The sequence below is a fragment of the Prionailurus viverrinus genome, chromosome A2 (assembly GCF_022837055.1).
Source record: "Prionailurus viverrinus isolate Anna chromosome A2, UM_Priviv_1.0, whole genome shotgun sequence".
Taxonomy (NCBI): domain Eukaryota; kingdom Metazoa; phylum Chordata; class Mammalia; order Carnivora; family Felidae; genus Prionailurus; species Prionailurus viverrinus.
In genome coordinates, this window is record NC_062562.1 from 41,278,337 (window position 1) to 41,290,917 (window position 12,581).

Here is a 12,581-nt window from a genome sequence, read left to right on the forward strand (position 1 = left end):
AAAATGTCCAAACTGAAGCAAGGAGCTCCAAAATTATGGAGAATGTAATAGACAATTAAAATATGATATAAACATCTAACAAATATTCAATTGAAGTCTTAGAATTAGAGAAGAGTTAATTAGGAAGAAGCAATCATTGCAAAGATTGTGACTGAGGATTATTAAAAACTAATTAGAGAATTCAAGGCTGAGATTAAATAAGTTCTGTAAAACTCATAGAATCAAAATAAATATACTGAGGTATGTTATAGTAAAATTATTGAAAACAAAAGATAAATAATAAATCTTAAAAGCAATCAGAGGTCTACAGATTCATTCAATCCTAGTCAAAATCTCAGAAGGTCTTTTTGAGAGAAACTTATGAATTGTTCTAAAATTAAAATGGAATTAACAAAGGGAGTTTTAAAATGAACAAAATGGAAAAACATTCTTTTAAATTTGTAATTCTTTTAAAACTGCAATAAAGCTACATTAAGACTATACTACGGGTATAAGGAATGACAAATCAGTAGAACCAAACAGAGTCTAAATATAGATGTAGATACAGATATAAGTTATATAGTCAATTTATTTTCAGCCAAGGTGCTAACTTAAATCCATTCAAAATAAGTCTCTTTAAACAGATAGTGCTGGATCAATTCTATATGACACTCCACACACCAACGTTAAACTAATTCAAGATGTATCAAAGGCTTAAATATAAAATCTACCACCATAAATCTTCTAGAGGAAAAGATAGAAAATTGTCTTTGTCACCTTGAGTAGGCAAAGATTTATTGAACAAAAAAACCCACCAGTCATTATAAAAATTGATAATTTGAGCTATATCAATATTAAAGAGAAAACTTCTATCAAAAGAAATCATTAAGAAAATGAATATAGAAGCCACACACTACAAATATTTATATGCATAAATCTGACAAATGGCTTTTATCTAAAATATATAAAGAATTCCACAAATCAATCTTATGAAGACAAATAATCCAATAAAAAGGGTAAAACTTTTGAAAAAATACTTTGCAAAAGATGATATAAGAATGACAGTGTTGTTTAAGCTCTCAACCTTGCTGCTGTTGTATTGCCAAGATGTTGCTTTCTAACAAGCAGACTCTGGACAAGCTGGACATGGAGGGGAAGTGGGTCATCATGAGAATGGACTTCAACATACCTGTGAAGAACAATCAGATAACAAACAACCAGAGAATCAAGGGTGCCATCTCAAGCATCAAATTCTGCTTGGACAATGGAGCCAAGTCACTTGTTCTTATGAGCCATCTGGGCTGGTCTGATGGTTTGTCCATGCCTGACAAATACTCTTTGGAGCCAGTTGCTATAGAATTCAAATCTCTGCTGAGCTGAGATTTTGTTCTTGAAGGACTGTATGAGCCTGGAAATGGAGGAAGCTTGTGCTGATCCTTCTTTTGGGTCTGTCATCTTGCTGCAGAACCTTCCCTTTCATGTGAAGGAATAAGGGAAGGCAAAAGATATTTCTGGGAACAGGGCTAAAGCTGAGCCAGCCAAAATAGAAGCCTTCTGAGTTTCACTTTCCAAGCTGGGGGATGTCTATGTCAATGATGCTTTTGGCCCTGGTCATCAAGCCCACAGTTGAATGGTGGGATTTAGTCTGCCACAGAATGCTGGAAATTTCTGATGAAGAAGAAACTGAACTACTTTACCAAGGCCTTGGAGAGCCCAGCAACCCTTCCCTGCCATCCTGGGTGGACCTAAAGTTACAGACAAGACCCAATGGATCAGTAATATGGTGAACAAAGTCAGTGAGATGTTTATTGGTGTTGGAATGGCTTTTACCTTCCTTAAGATGCTCAACGACATGGACAATGGCACGTTTCTACTTTGATGATGAGGGAGCCAAGATCATCAAAGACCTGATGTCCAAAGCTGGGAAGAACAGTGTGAAGATTACCTTGCATGTTGGCTTTGTCACTGCTGACAAGTTTGATGAGAATGCTAGGATTAGCCAAGCACGGTGGCCTCTGGCATACTTGCTGGCTGAATGGGCTTGGAAGGTGGTCCTGAGAGGCAGTTGCTGGGGCTAAGCAGATTGTGTGCAGTGGACCTCTGGGTGTATTCGAATGGGAAGCTTTTGCCCAAGGAATCAAAGCCCTCATTGACAAAGTGTTGAAAGCCACTTCCAGGGGCTGCATCACCATTGTAGAGACACTGCCACTTGCTCTGCCAAATGGACACAGAGGATAAAGTCAGCCATGTTTAGTACTTTTCTGGCTATTGATTCCTGTGTGCAGCCCCTAAGTCAACTTAGCAGTTACTGCATCTCCCTTCAGCAGTAGCTAAAATCTTCCCCGTGTCAGGATTCACCTAGTGGCAGAAAGATGCAGTGTCGAAAACTCTTAAACAGTTGGCACAGCATCTCAACTGCTCTTTTACCACCCCCTGGTCTTGCCTGCATGCTTCAAGAACCCCTTGAATTTCTTAGTGACTAAAGCATTGTGCATTTTAGAAGGCATACGTTTATATTGTGCCTGTTAAAAGAAAATGAGTTGTGTTAGCTTCTCTTTTTGAAGTAGCTTATTATGATTAGTTTTGTCATTGTTTCATTACTCAGGATCGAAATAAGATGAAATCCCAATTATAGGTAGTGAGGGAGACAAAGTTGTTAATGTATTAAATAAATAATAAATGTTTTTCACAAATGACCAATAAGCACAAATGTGTAAAAAAAAAGGCTGTATACTAATCATCAGAGAAATACTAGTGAAAACCACAATGATATATCAGCTGTAATTCAATTTAAAAAATTAAGAAAAAACACAATTACAAACCATTTTACACCTGCTAGAATGGAAAACAGTTAAGAGCAATAAGAATACTTGTTGGTAAGGATGTAGAACAATTAACTTTCATAAATGCTGATGGGAATATAAAATTATACAAATACATGTTTTGCAGTTTCTTATACAGTTAAACAGACATTTTATCCCACAACCCAGGAACTCCATTTTAGGCATTTACACAAGATAAATAAAAACACATGTCCAATAAAAATATTTATAAAATTGTTTTTTACAGCCTCATCAAATAGCCCCTAATTTGAAACAACTCAGATGCTCATGCACAGGAAAATGGAATAAACACCTTGAAGTATACTCATACAGTGGGCTATTTCTTGATAATAAAAAGGAAATGAACAGTACTGATACAATCCATGTCATAATGAATCTTATAGATGCAGTGTTAAACACACAATTTTGAACAAAATAAACCATACATAAATGATTATATTCTGTAGGATTTCATTTATTTGAAATCCAAGAAGAGGACTACTGTGATAGAAATTAGAACAGTAATACTTTAGGTGGGGGAGCATGGGATTGAATGGAAAAGGCAAGAGAGTGATTTTGGGGTGAGAGAAATGTATTTAGGGTATTTCACTTTGGATAGTAGTACCCAATTCTGGATAGTAGTTACATGGGTGAATGGATAGTAGTTACATGGGTGAATAAACTTATCAAAGCCCATCAAACTGAACATTTGATACCTGTATATTTTATTGCATGTATATTATATGTTAGTAAAAAAAAAAGGAACCTAATGAGATGTCATTAATGTAAAAATGGCTAAAATTAAGAAAAAAAAACAAATAAACATGGTCATCTTGAATACTGAGGGAGTTATGGACCCATGGGAACAGCCAAGCAGTGCAAGTAGTGAGGTAAATTGGTACAACTAGTCTGGAAACTTAAAGGGAAAGGTGCACAAAGCTTTGACCCAGAAATTCCACTCCTGGATATATTAAAGAAAGAAGAGTGGAAAAGGCTGGTCAAGGCAGTTTATAACAGTATTAGTTTAATATTAAAATTTGTGTGGTATATACCCATCCAGCAGTGAAAACTACATTGTATGTAACAATAGGCAAAAAAAAAAAAATCTCAAAACCATTATATTTTGTAAATTAAACTCAAAAAGAAAGAACACATACCGTGTGAGTCTATGTATATGTGTCAAAAATAATTGTAAATTGCTCTGCATTTTTCTGTTTGCATGTTTTATTTCAGTTTTAGCAAGTGAATTATGAACGTCAGAGGGAGAGCCTAGGCTGTGATGTGGGTTTGGAGTAAAGAGGAGGAGGAGAGATCAACAAGAAACAATGATTTTACGTTTAGTCTCCATTTCCATTAACATAAAAAAAACACAAGTATCTCTTTCATACCTTTGTTCAGTTTTGTTCTTCATTGATTTTTATTGTATTCATACCAGAACAAAGTCAGAAATCTTAAGGCCGTTGAAATATTTTTTGTTCTTCTCTTCCATCTGCACTCTGAAATACCCTTTTTACAGTTCGCCAGTGTCATATTACCTTATTATCTTACTGAATATTTTATGCATAGGCACTTCTTTCTATATTTGCTTTCACAACTTTTTGGGTTTTCCATTGACTCCTAAATGCTAGCTTTCTGGTGAGGCTAATACTTATTGCCAAGTCCGTTAGACCCTTTCAGCTTTTATAAAAGTACGCTGACCTTTAATGATTGCACTGCTGAGTAGCATGATTAACATATATATTTTTGAAACTGGGACATAAACAGACCATACAAGAAGTAATAATTTAAGGAGATTATTAATCTGTTTTATTTATGCATATTATTTCCTCATAAAAAACACTATAGCCTCAAATTATTGTTGAAACCCAATTGTATTCTCTGGCATCATCTAGTAATTCCAGTGTGAATAATTGCCTTGTAATAAACAAATTACCTGATTAAGAGGATGGAATAATTAGATATATACATGATTCCATGCATTTTTCTCCTCTAACTCCAGTATTTCAACAATGCCAATAATACAGCTTTCTGAAAAGTCAAAGCTTTTCCTTTTATAAGATACTTTCATGGATACATTCTGTTTGGTGAAAATAATTTCAGTCTTAAATATGTGCCTTTACAGAAAAATGCAAATGTGATCAGCAAACAAATGTAAAATTTGTGTATAGAAAATAAAGCAGCTATAATTTAATTAGTACCTTCCATAGTATGGTGCTAAATAGACAGTTTTCATGTATTATTTTAAATTGAGTGTAATATTCCAGTATAAATCTCTATATTATCTCCATATTCTATTCCCTTTTGCAGATGAGGAGACAGTAGCAGGGAGATAAAATGACTTGAACAAAACACACATGACTGTTAAGATTCCCACCGTTGCTGTTCATAGCTTTTCATAGATGATAATGACTTATTCCAGGGTTTGGCCACCTCAGGACCCACAGGTTCATCTTTAGAGACTAGGGCCGTAAGTGGCTCAGTATAGTAGCTGCAAAGTTCTGAGCTGGTATCTATGGTAGAGAATTTGTTAATAAGTCAAAAATATGAAATAAATATTAACATATCAAACCCTCTGGTTCATGACAGAGATAATATCAATGGGGATATAGTTTTGCTGGGATATTTTAGCTTCAGTCCTACATGAAACTGTAGATCTCCCATTTTGCTAAATCATTCCTAGCCTCAGACATAGTGGTCAAGTACATGAAAAGCTTGTCTTCCATGTCTGCTCACTTCCCTTTTGAAATGCTCCTCCCATCATAGCCCACCACCCTCTCCTTTCAGTGTGCCTGGTCACTCGGCATTCCATTCAGACCTACAGATTCTTCTTCCTCTTCCCTCCTCACATATCAACATTTTCCTCTCAAGTAGCACATGTCTTTAAAATTCTGATATAAACATATCAGAGTTTATTATTTTTTGATCACTAAAAAAAGTACCTTGTATCTGTGCCTATCCTACACGTGACATCTCTAAGCAGCTTACACAAAAAGTGAATTAGGTAACTCAAGCAACACCAGTTCTTTCTTTAGAGAGCACTTCACTCTTGGACTCAAATGATGGTATTTGGGATTCATCTTTCCAGTCTCCTAGCTCTGCTGTCTGTGCTGATTTCATTGTCAGACAGAGTCTGCCTTTCTGGAGCCAGTATGGTATATATGGTATATATATGGTATATATAGTATATACCAGATAGGTATGCCTATCTTTCCAGGCTTACCTGGGAGCAGCTGGGCATTTTCAAGGGAAGGAGGATACATCTTTTCTAGGAGTTGTAGAGAAAAAGATCTGGGGACCTTGACTCCAACTGGTTTGTTAAGCATGTACTGACTCCTGGAACGGATAACCACCTCTTGGTGACATGGTCTTCACCTTGGATGAATGTTTGATAGGGAAAAAGCATACAGTGAACACACTCAATGTATTTTCAAACAAGCTTTAAGACAGTCATATCAAAATGTATGTAACCATACAGTTAGTGGAAGGCTTTCCATTTGCATTTCAGGAGTTCAAGTATGTAGAATTGGCATTCCATAAGGGGAATTTACAGATATGAAGGCTCTTTGGGGAGTATATGGATTCTGGGGCAGGGGGGGAGGGGCAACTGCCCCCTTTAAGTGGAACAGCCTGGAGCAGTGAATGAGTTGTCCTTTAGTATGATCTTAACTCAAGAGTTCTGATTTTCTCACTCACATTGCAATCCTATTTTCCTTGTCAACAGTTTTCCTGTGCTGATTTAAAAATATTCTAAGGGTTGTTGTTTGTTTTGCTTCTTGGTAGCCATATGGTCTCTTTACAACCAGAAATGTGTTCTTTCTTTGAGAGGGATATATTCTGTCCTGGCTTGGGGTGAATATTTCTTGTGTGTGTTCACATTCATGTCTTCACTCAAGAATTTGTTGAAAATCTGAAAAATCTAAAGCTTGTGTGGCCACAGTGACACATTATGGTGCACAATGAAACATGACTCGTTTATTTAAATAGCATAAGTGAAATGTATCCAGCATTTCTAATGCCCGACCATTGGAAATATTTCTCAGTGGTATACCCTAATGTCTAATAGGTCATTGGCATGTAACTGCTGGAAATTTGATCAGGGATTCCATGTGCAGTCTAGACTTGAGGATAAAGGATCAAGACAAGAATTTCACATCCAATGTACCCTCTTTCCATCCAATCAAATAAGATTGGAGTTACCAGTCTGTGTATAGAAAACCCAAGCATTAGCCCTAGAATTTAATTCAGAATCAAGGAAAATACAATATGCTCTAATGTTAAGCAAATACTCTCTTTACTAGAAGTGGGTCATCCAGAGCCCAAGCTGCTAAAGAAGAACAGATGAAATGCAATAATTCCAAGTACAGACCAATGAAGGTCAAGTGCCTAGTTAATCTTTCAAAGGACATGTGGGTAAGCAAAGTCCCTCAGTAGCCACATGATGCTGTGAATGCCTATTAAGGGTTGAACATGTCTAATTCATATATGACTGTAGGGTCATCATGATTTAGTGGGAAGGAAACAAGACATGGTTTGTAGAAACCAATGAAAGGGAAACCATTACAGAAGGTTTTAAGGTTTAGAAGGTTTCAAGGAACTTTTAAAAAAGAAAGTTCATGTCATAACTCCTAAATGACAGCATCCCAAAGAGCACAAATGAAAAGATTCCACCTCATTAACTCCTTTTTTAAGGGCAGAATAACACCAGAATTTAAAGGAGTAAAAGCAGGAGAGGACCCTCCAGGCATCCAGGTGAACTCTCAATTGTTCAGAAGCAGCTGGCCTGGTAAGCAGTTCATTACCTCATTTTCAAAGGGTGGTTTGAAGTGTGATATCATGTTCTTTTTATAGCATTAGAAATTCAGTCTGTATTCATAAACTATTAGCTTCCTTCCCTATTATTTAGAAAAGAGGCAAAAAATTTGTGTTTTTGGAGTTTCTCTTTAAAATTCAAGACCTCTGGGGCGCCTGGGTGGCTCAGTCAGTTAAGCGTCCAACTTCAGCTCAGGTCACGATCTCACGGTCCGTGAGTTCGAGCCCCTCGTCAGGCTCTGGGCTGATGGCTCAGAGCCTGGAGCCTGCTTCCGATTCTGTGTCTTCCTCTCTCTCTTCCCCTCCCCCGTTCATGCTCTGTCTCTCTCTGTCCCAAAAATAAATAAACGTTAAAAAAAAAATTTAAAATTCAAGACCTTCTTGCAACATGTATGCAATTCTAGAACAGGGCTTGCTAACCTTTTTCTTCAAAAGACTACATAATAAATATTTTCAACCCCTGAGGGCAGAAGGTCCCTCAGAGCAGCTGTTAAACTCTGCCATTGTAGTGAAAAGTCTAGGCAATATGTAAATCAGTGATCATGGCTGTGTTCCAATAAAACTTTATTTACAAAAACAGGCAGCAGGCTGGTTTGACCCATAGGCCACCATTTGTCAACCTTGTTATAGAAAATCGTTTAGCTCAGAGTTGTGCCATTGTGCTAACTCAATGACTAGCTGTAGAAGTTGGTGGTTATGGGTAATATGAACAGTCAATTTTCAAATGACTGGTTAGTGGTGTCCCAGTATCCTGAGCTGCATAGCTTGAAATAATTCGGAATATCACTAATAACTAATATAACCAGTATTTCTGAAATGAAAGTTGCAGATAGTTTTCAGAGGTTTACATGTTCTGATTGTTAATAATTCTTTGGTGTGCATTGAATTCTGTTGAATTCTGATTATGTATATGTGTATACACACACACACACATATATATATGTATATACATATGCACATATTTTCTGAAAATTATTTTTCGACCATGTACTTTGGAAGTAAGGTAACTGAATTATTTAAAACAGCATGATACTGATGATGTCACACATTCATTTTGGACATCATTAATAAACCATATTCTATTGTACTCTTGTTCTTACAAAAAAATTTTTCTTTTTTGAAGCCACACTGTGAAATTATTTTACTCAAAACTTGCATTTTTTTTTACTCTCTGAAAATAAGATATCAAATTAGTTCTCAGAAAAATAGCATATAGCTAAGACTCCTATGATCATGAACTGGGAAATGAGATAAACCCATATTGTATTTTAGCTCTGCCTCCTACGAGTTTTTGGGATTCCGTGCAAGTGACATAAGTTTTTTGAGCTTCTATTTCTTCATCTGTGTGTAAGATGAATTAGGAAATGTGTGTAAAGCATTTGGCACAATTTGGGGCATATAAGGAATGCTCAGTAATTTACAACTACAGGCATACCTCCTTGTATTGTGCTCCACTTTTTTGTGCTTTGTAGATACTGCATTTCTTACACATTGAATGTTTGTGCCAACCCTGCAACAAGCCAGTATCTTGGCACCATTTTTCCAATAGCATTTGCTCACTCTATGCCTACATGTCATATTATGGTAATTATTTCAATATTTCAAACTTTTACCAATTTTCACTATATTTGTCATCTGTGATAAATGATCTTTGGTATCACTGTTGTGATTGTTTGGGGGCACCATGAGCCACCTCTGTATGAAATGGCAAATTGATAAAAATGTTGTATGTGTTCTGACTGCTCCACCAACCAGCCCTTACCCCATCTCTCTCCCTCTCCCTAGGCATCCATATTGTCTGAGACACAACAGTATTGAAATTAAGTCAATTAATAATGCTACAGTGGCCTCTAACTGTTCAGGTGAAAGGAAGAATCACACATCTCTCACTTTAAATCAAAAGGTAGAAATGACTAAGCTTAGTGATGAATGAATGTCGAAAGCTGAGATAGGCCAAAAGCTAGCCAAGATGTGAATGCAAAGGAAAAGTTCTTGAAAGAAATTTACAATGTTCGTTCCAGGGGCACCTGGGTGGCTCAGTCATTTGGGCATCCAACTTCAGCTCAAGTCGTGACCTCATGGTTCGTGGATTTGAGCCTTGCATCAGGCTCTATGCTGACAGCTCTGTGCTTCAGATTCTGTGTCTCCCTCTCTGTCTCTGTCCCTCCCCTGTTTGTGTTCTCTCCCTCTCTCTCTCTCTCTCTCTCTCAAAAGTTAATAAACATTTAAAAATATCTTCACTACTGTGAACACCCAAATGATAAGAAAGCAAAACAGCCTTTTTGCTGATATGGAGGAAGTTTGTGGTTTGGTTAGAAGATCAAACCATCCACAAGGTTGCCTTAAGCCAAAGCTTAATCCAGAACAAGGCCCTAATTCTCTTCAGTTCTCTGAAGGTTGAGAGAGGTGAGGAAGTAACAGGAGAAAAGCTTAACTCTAGGAGAGGTTGGTTCTTGAGGTTGAAAGAAAGAAGCCATCTTTATGACTTTAAAGTACAAGTGAAACAGCAAGTACTGATGTAGAAGCTGAAGCAAGTTCTTCAGAAGATCAAGCTGAGATTATTAATGAAGGTGGCTACACTAAAGAACAGAAGTTCAATGTAGACAAAATAGCCTTCTATTGAAAGAAGATGCCATCTAGGACTTTTGTGGGTAGATAGGACTAGGACTAGAAGATGCCATCTAGGACTTTTGTGGGTAGGAGAAGTCAGTGCCTGGCTTCAAAGTTTCAAAAGACAAGCTGACTCCCTGGTTAGGAGATAATGCAAATGAAGCCAATGCTCATTTACCCGTCTGAAAATCCTAAGGCCCTTAAGAACTATGCAAAGCCTCCTCTGCCTGTGCTCTATAAATGGAACAACAAAGCCTGGATGATAGCACATCTATTTACCAGATGGTTTACTGACTATTTTAAGCCCAGTGTTAAGACCTACTGCTCAGAAAAAAAGATGCCTTTCAAATTATTACTGCTCACTGACAATGCACCTGGCCACCCAAGAGCTCTGATGTATGATGGAATTTATGTTGTTTTCATACCTGCCAACACAGCATCCATTCTGGAACCCATGAGTCAAGAAGTCATTTCAAATTTCAAGTCGTATTATTTAAGAAATACATTTTGTAAGGCTGTAGGTGCCATAGAGAGTGATTTTTCTGATAGATTTGGAACAAGTAAATTGAAAACCTTCTGGAAAGGATTCACCATTCTGGATAGAATTAAGAGCATCCATGATTCATGAGAAGAGGTGTAAATAACAACATGGACAAGAGTTTGGAAGTTGTTTCCAACCTCATGGATGACTTTGAGGGATTTGGGACTTCAGTGGAAGAAGTAACTGCAAAAGTGGTGGAAATAGCAAGAGCAGTAGAATTAGAAGTGGAGTCTGAAGATGGGATTGAATTGCTCTCATGATAAAATTTTAACTGATGAGTTGCTTCTTATAGATGAGCAAAGGAAATAGTTTCTTGAGAAGGAATCTACCCTTGGTGAAGACGCTGTGAAGCTTGTTGAAATGACAAGAAAGAGTATTTCATAGAATGCATAGAATATTACATAAACTTCGCTGATAAAGCAGAGAGGTTTTGAGAGGTTTGACTTCAATTTCAAAAGAAGTTCTACTGTAGGTAAAATGCTATCAAACAGCATTGCATACTACGTAGAAATTGTGAAAGGGACAGTCAATTAATGCAGCAGAGTTTACTGTAGTCTTGTTATTAGAAATTGCCACAGCCACCCCAACATTCAGCAACCCCCATCCTGATTAGTCAGTGCTTTCACATCAAGTAAAGACCTAGCAGCAAGAAGATTATGACTTGCTAAAAAATTAGATGATGGTTAGCATTCTTTAGCAATATTTTTAATTAGGTTATGCACATTTTTTAACATAATGCTCTTGCTCACTTAATAGAATACAATATAGTGTAAACATAACTTTTATATGCACTGGGAAATCAATAAAATATTTACCTTGCCTTATTGTCTTATTTACTTTATTGCGGTGGTCTAGAACTGAACCCACAGTATTTCCAAGGTATGCCTGTATAATTATATTGTCTTTAGTCAGTTGGGGAAACAACTCACATATCATAATTTTTTTAATTAAACAAATTAATGTTTATTATTTTTGAGAGAGAGAGAAACAGCATGAGTGGGGGCAAGGCAGAGAGAGAGGGAGACACAGAATCCAAAGCAGGCTCCAAGCTCTGAGCTGTCAGCACAGAGCCTGACATGGGTTTCCAGCCCATGAACTGTGAGATCATGACCTGAGCCAAACTCAGACAGTCAACCGACTGAGCCACCCAGGCGCCCCAGTCACATATCATTATTTTTCCAGTACTGTTAATATCTTTCTTGGTAAGACTGATGACTACTGTTTTTTGCTTGCCAGCTATCAATTCTCCATTCTTATGGTAAAATTCAGGTAGAAATTTTCTTGTGGTTTCTAGGTAACTAAGAGTGAATATGCCCTCATCTTTGGTTCAAAGAATAGGCATATGACCTTCTTTGACCATAGGACTGATTTAAATATGGGCACATGGCCCCTTTTTTGCCAAGGAGATTTAATTCTGGGGTTTTTATTAGAAAGACAAAGTGAGAGAGTATGTAAGCCTAGAGTTGCTGGCAGAGATATTTGCCTAAAGCCATACACACCCATGAACTTTTTCATCTATGTAAATCAATAAATTTATTGTTGTTTTTGCTTTATGCACTTTGAGATGAGTTTCTGTCACTTGCAACTGGATGAGACCTGGCCAGTACAACTGATTATTTTACATTTCCTAGCAGTGCAGATTTTATCAGCTAAACAATGTCTGATTTTTTTTTCTCTTTTTAGTAGAACAGCATAATATGGTTGATCTTTTTTTTTTCTATCTTTTTTGTTCTTCCTTCTTCCCTTCCTCCTTCTTTCCTTCCATCCTTTCCTCTCTCCCCCTTACTCTCCCTCTGGCTCTCTTTCTCTCTCCCTCTGTC

At 36.9% G+C, this 12,581-nt stretch overlaps 1 pseudogene; it reads left to right on the forward strand.

Moving 5' to 3' along the window:
* Nucleotides 1–1,086: 1,086 nt before the first annotated feature.
* Nucleotides 1,087–2,233, forward strand: LOC125160795 (phosphoglycerate kinase 1-like; annotated as a pseudogene).
* Nucleotides 2,234–12,581: the final 10,348 nt, after the last annotated feature.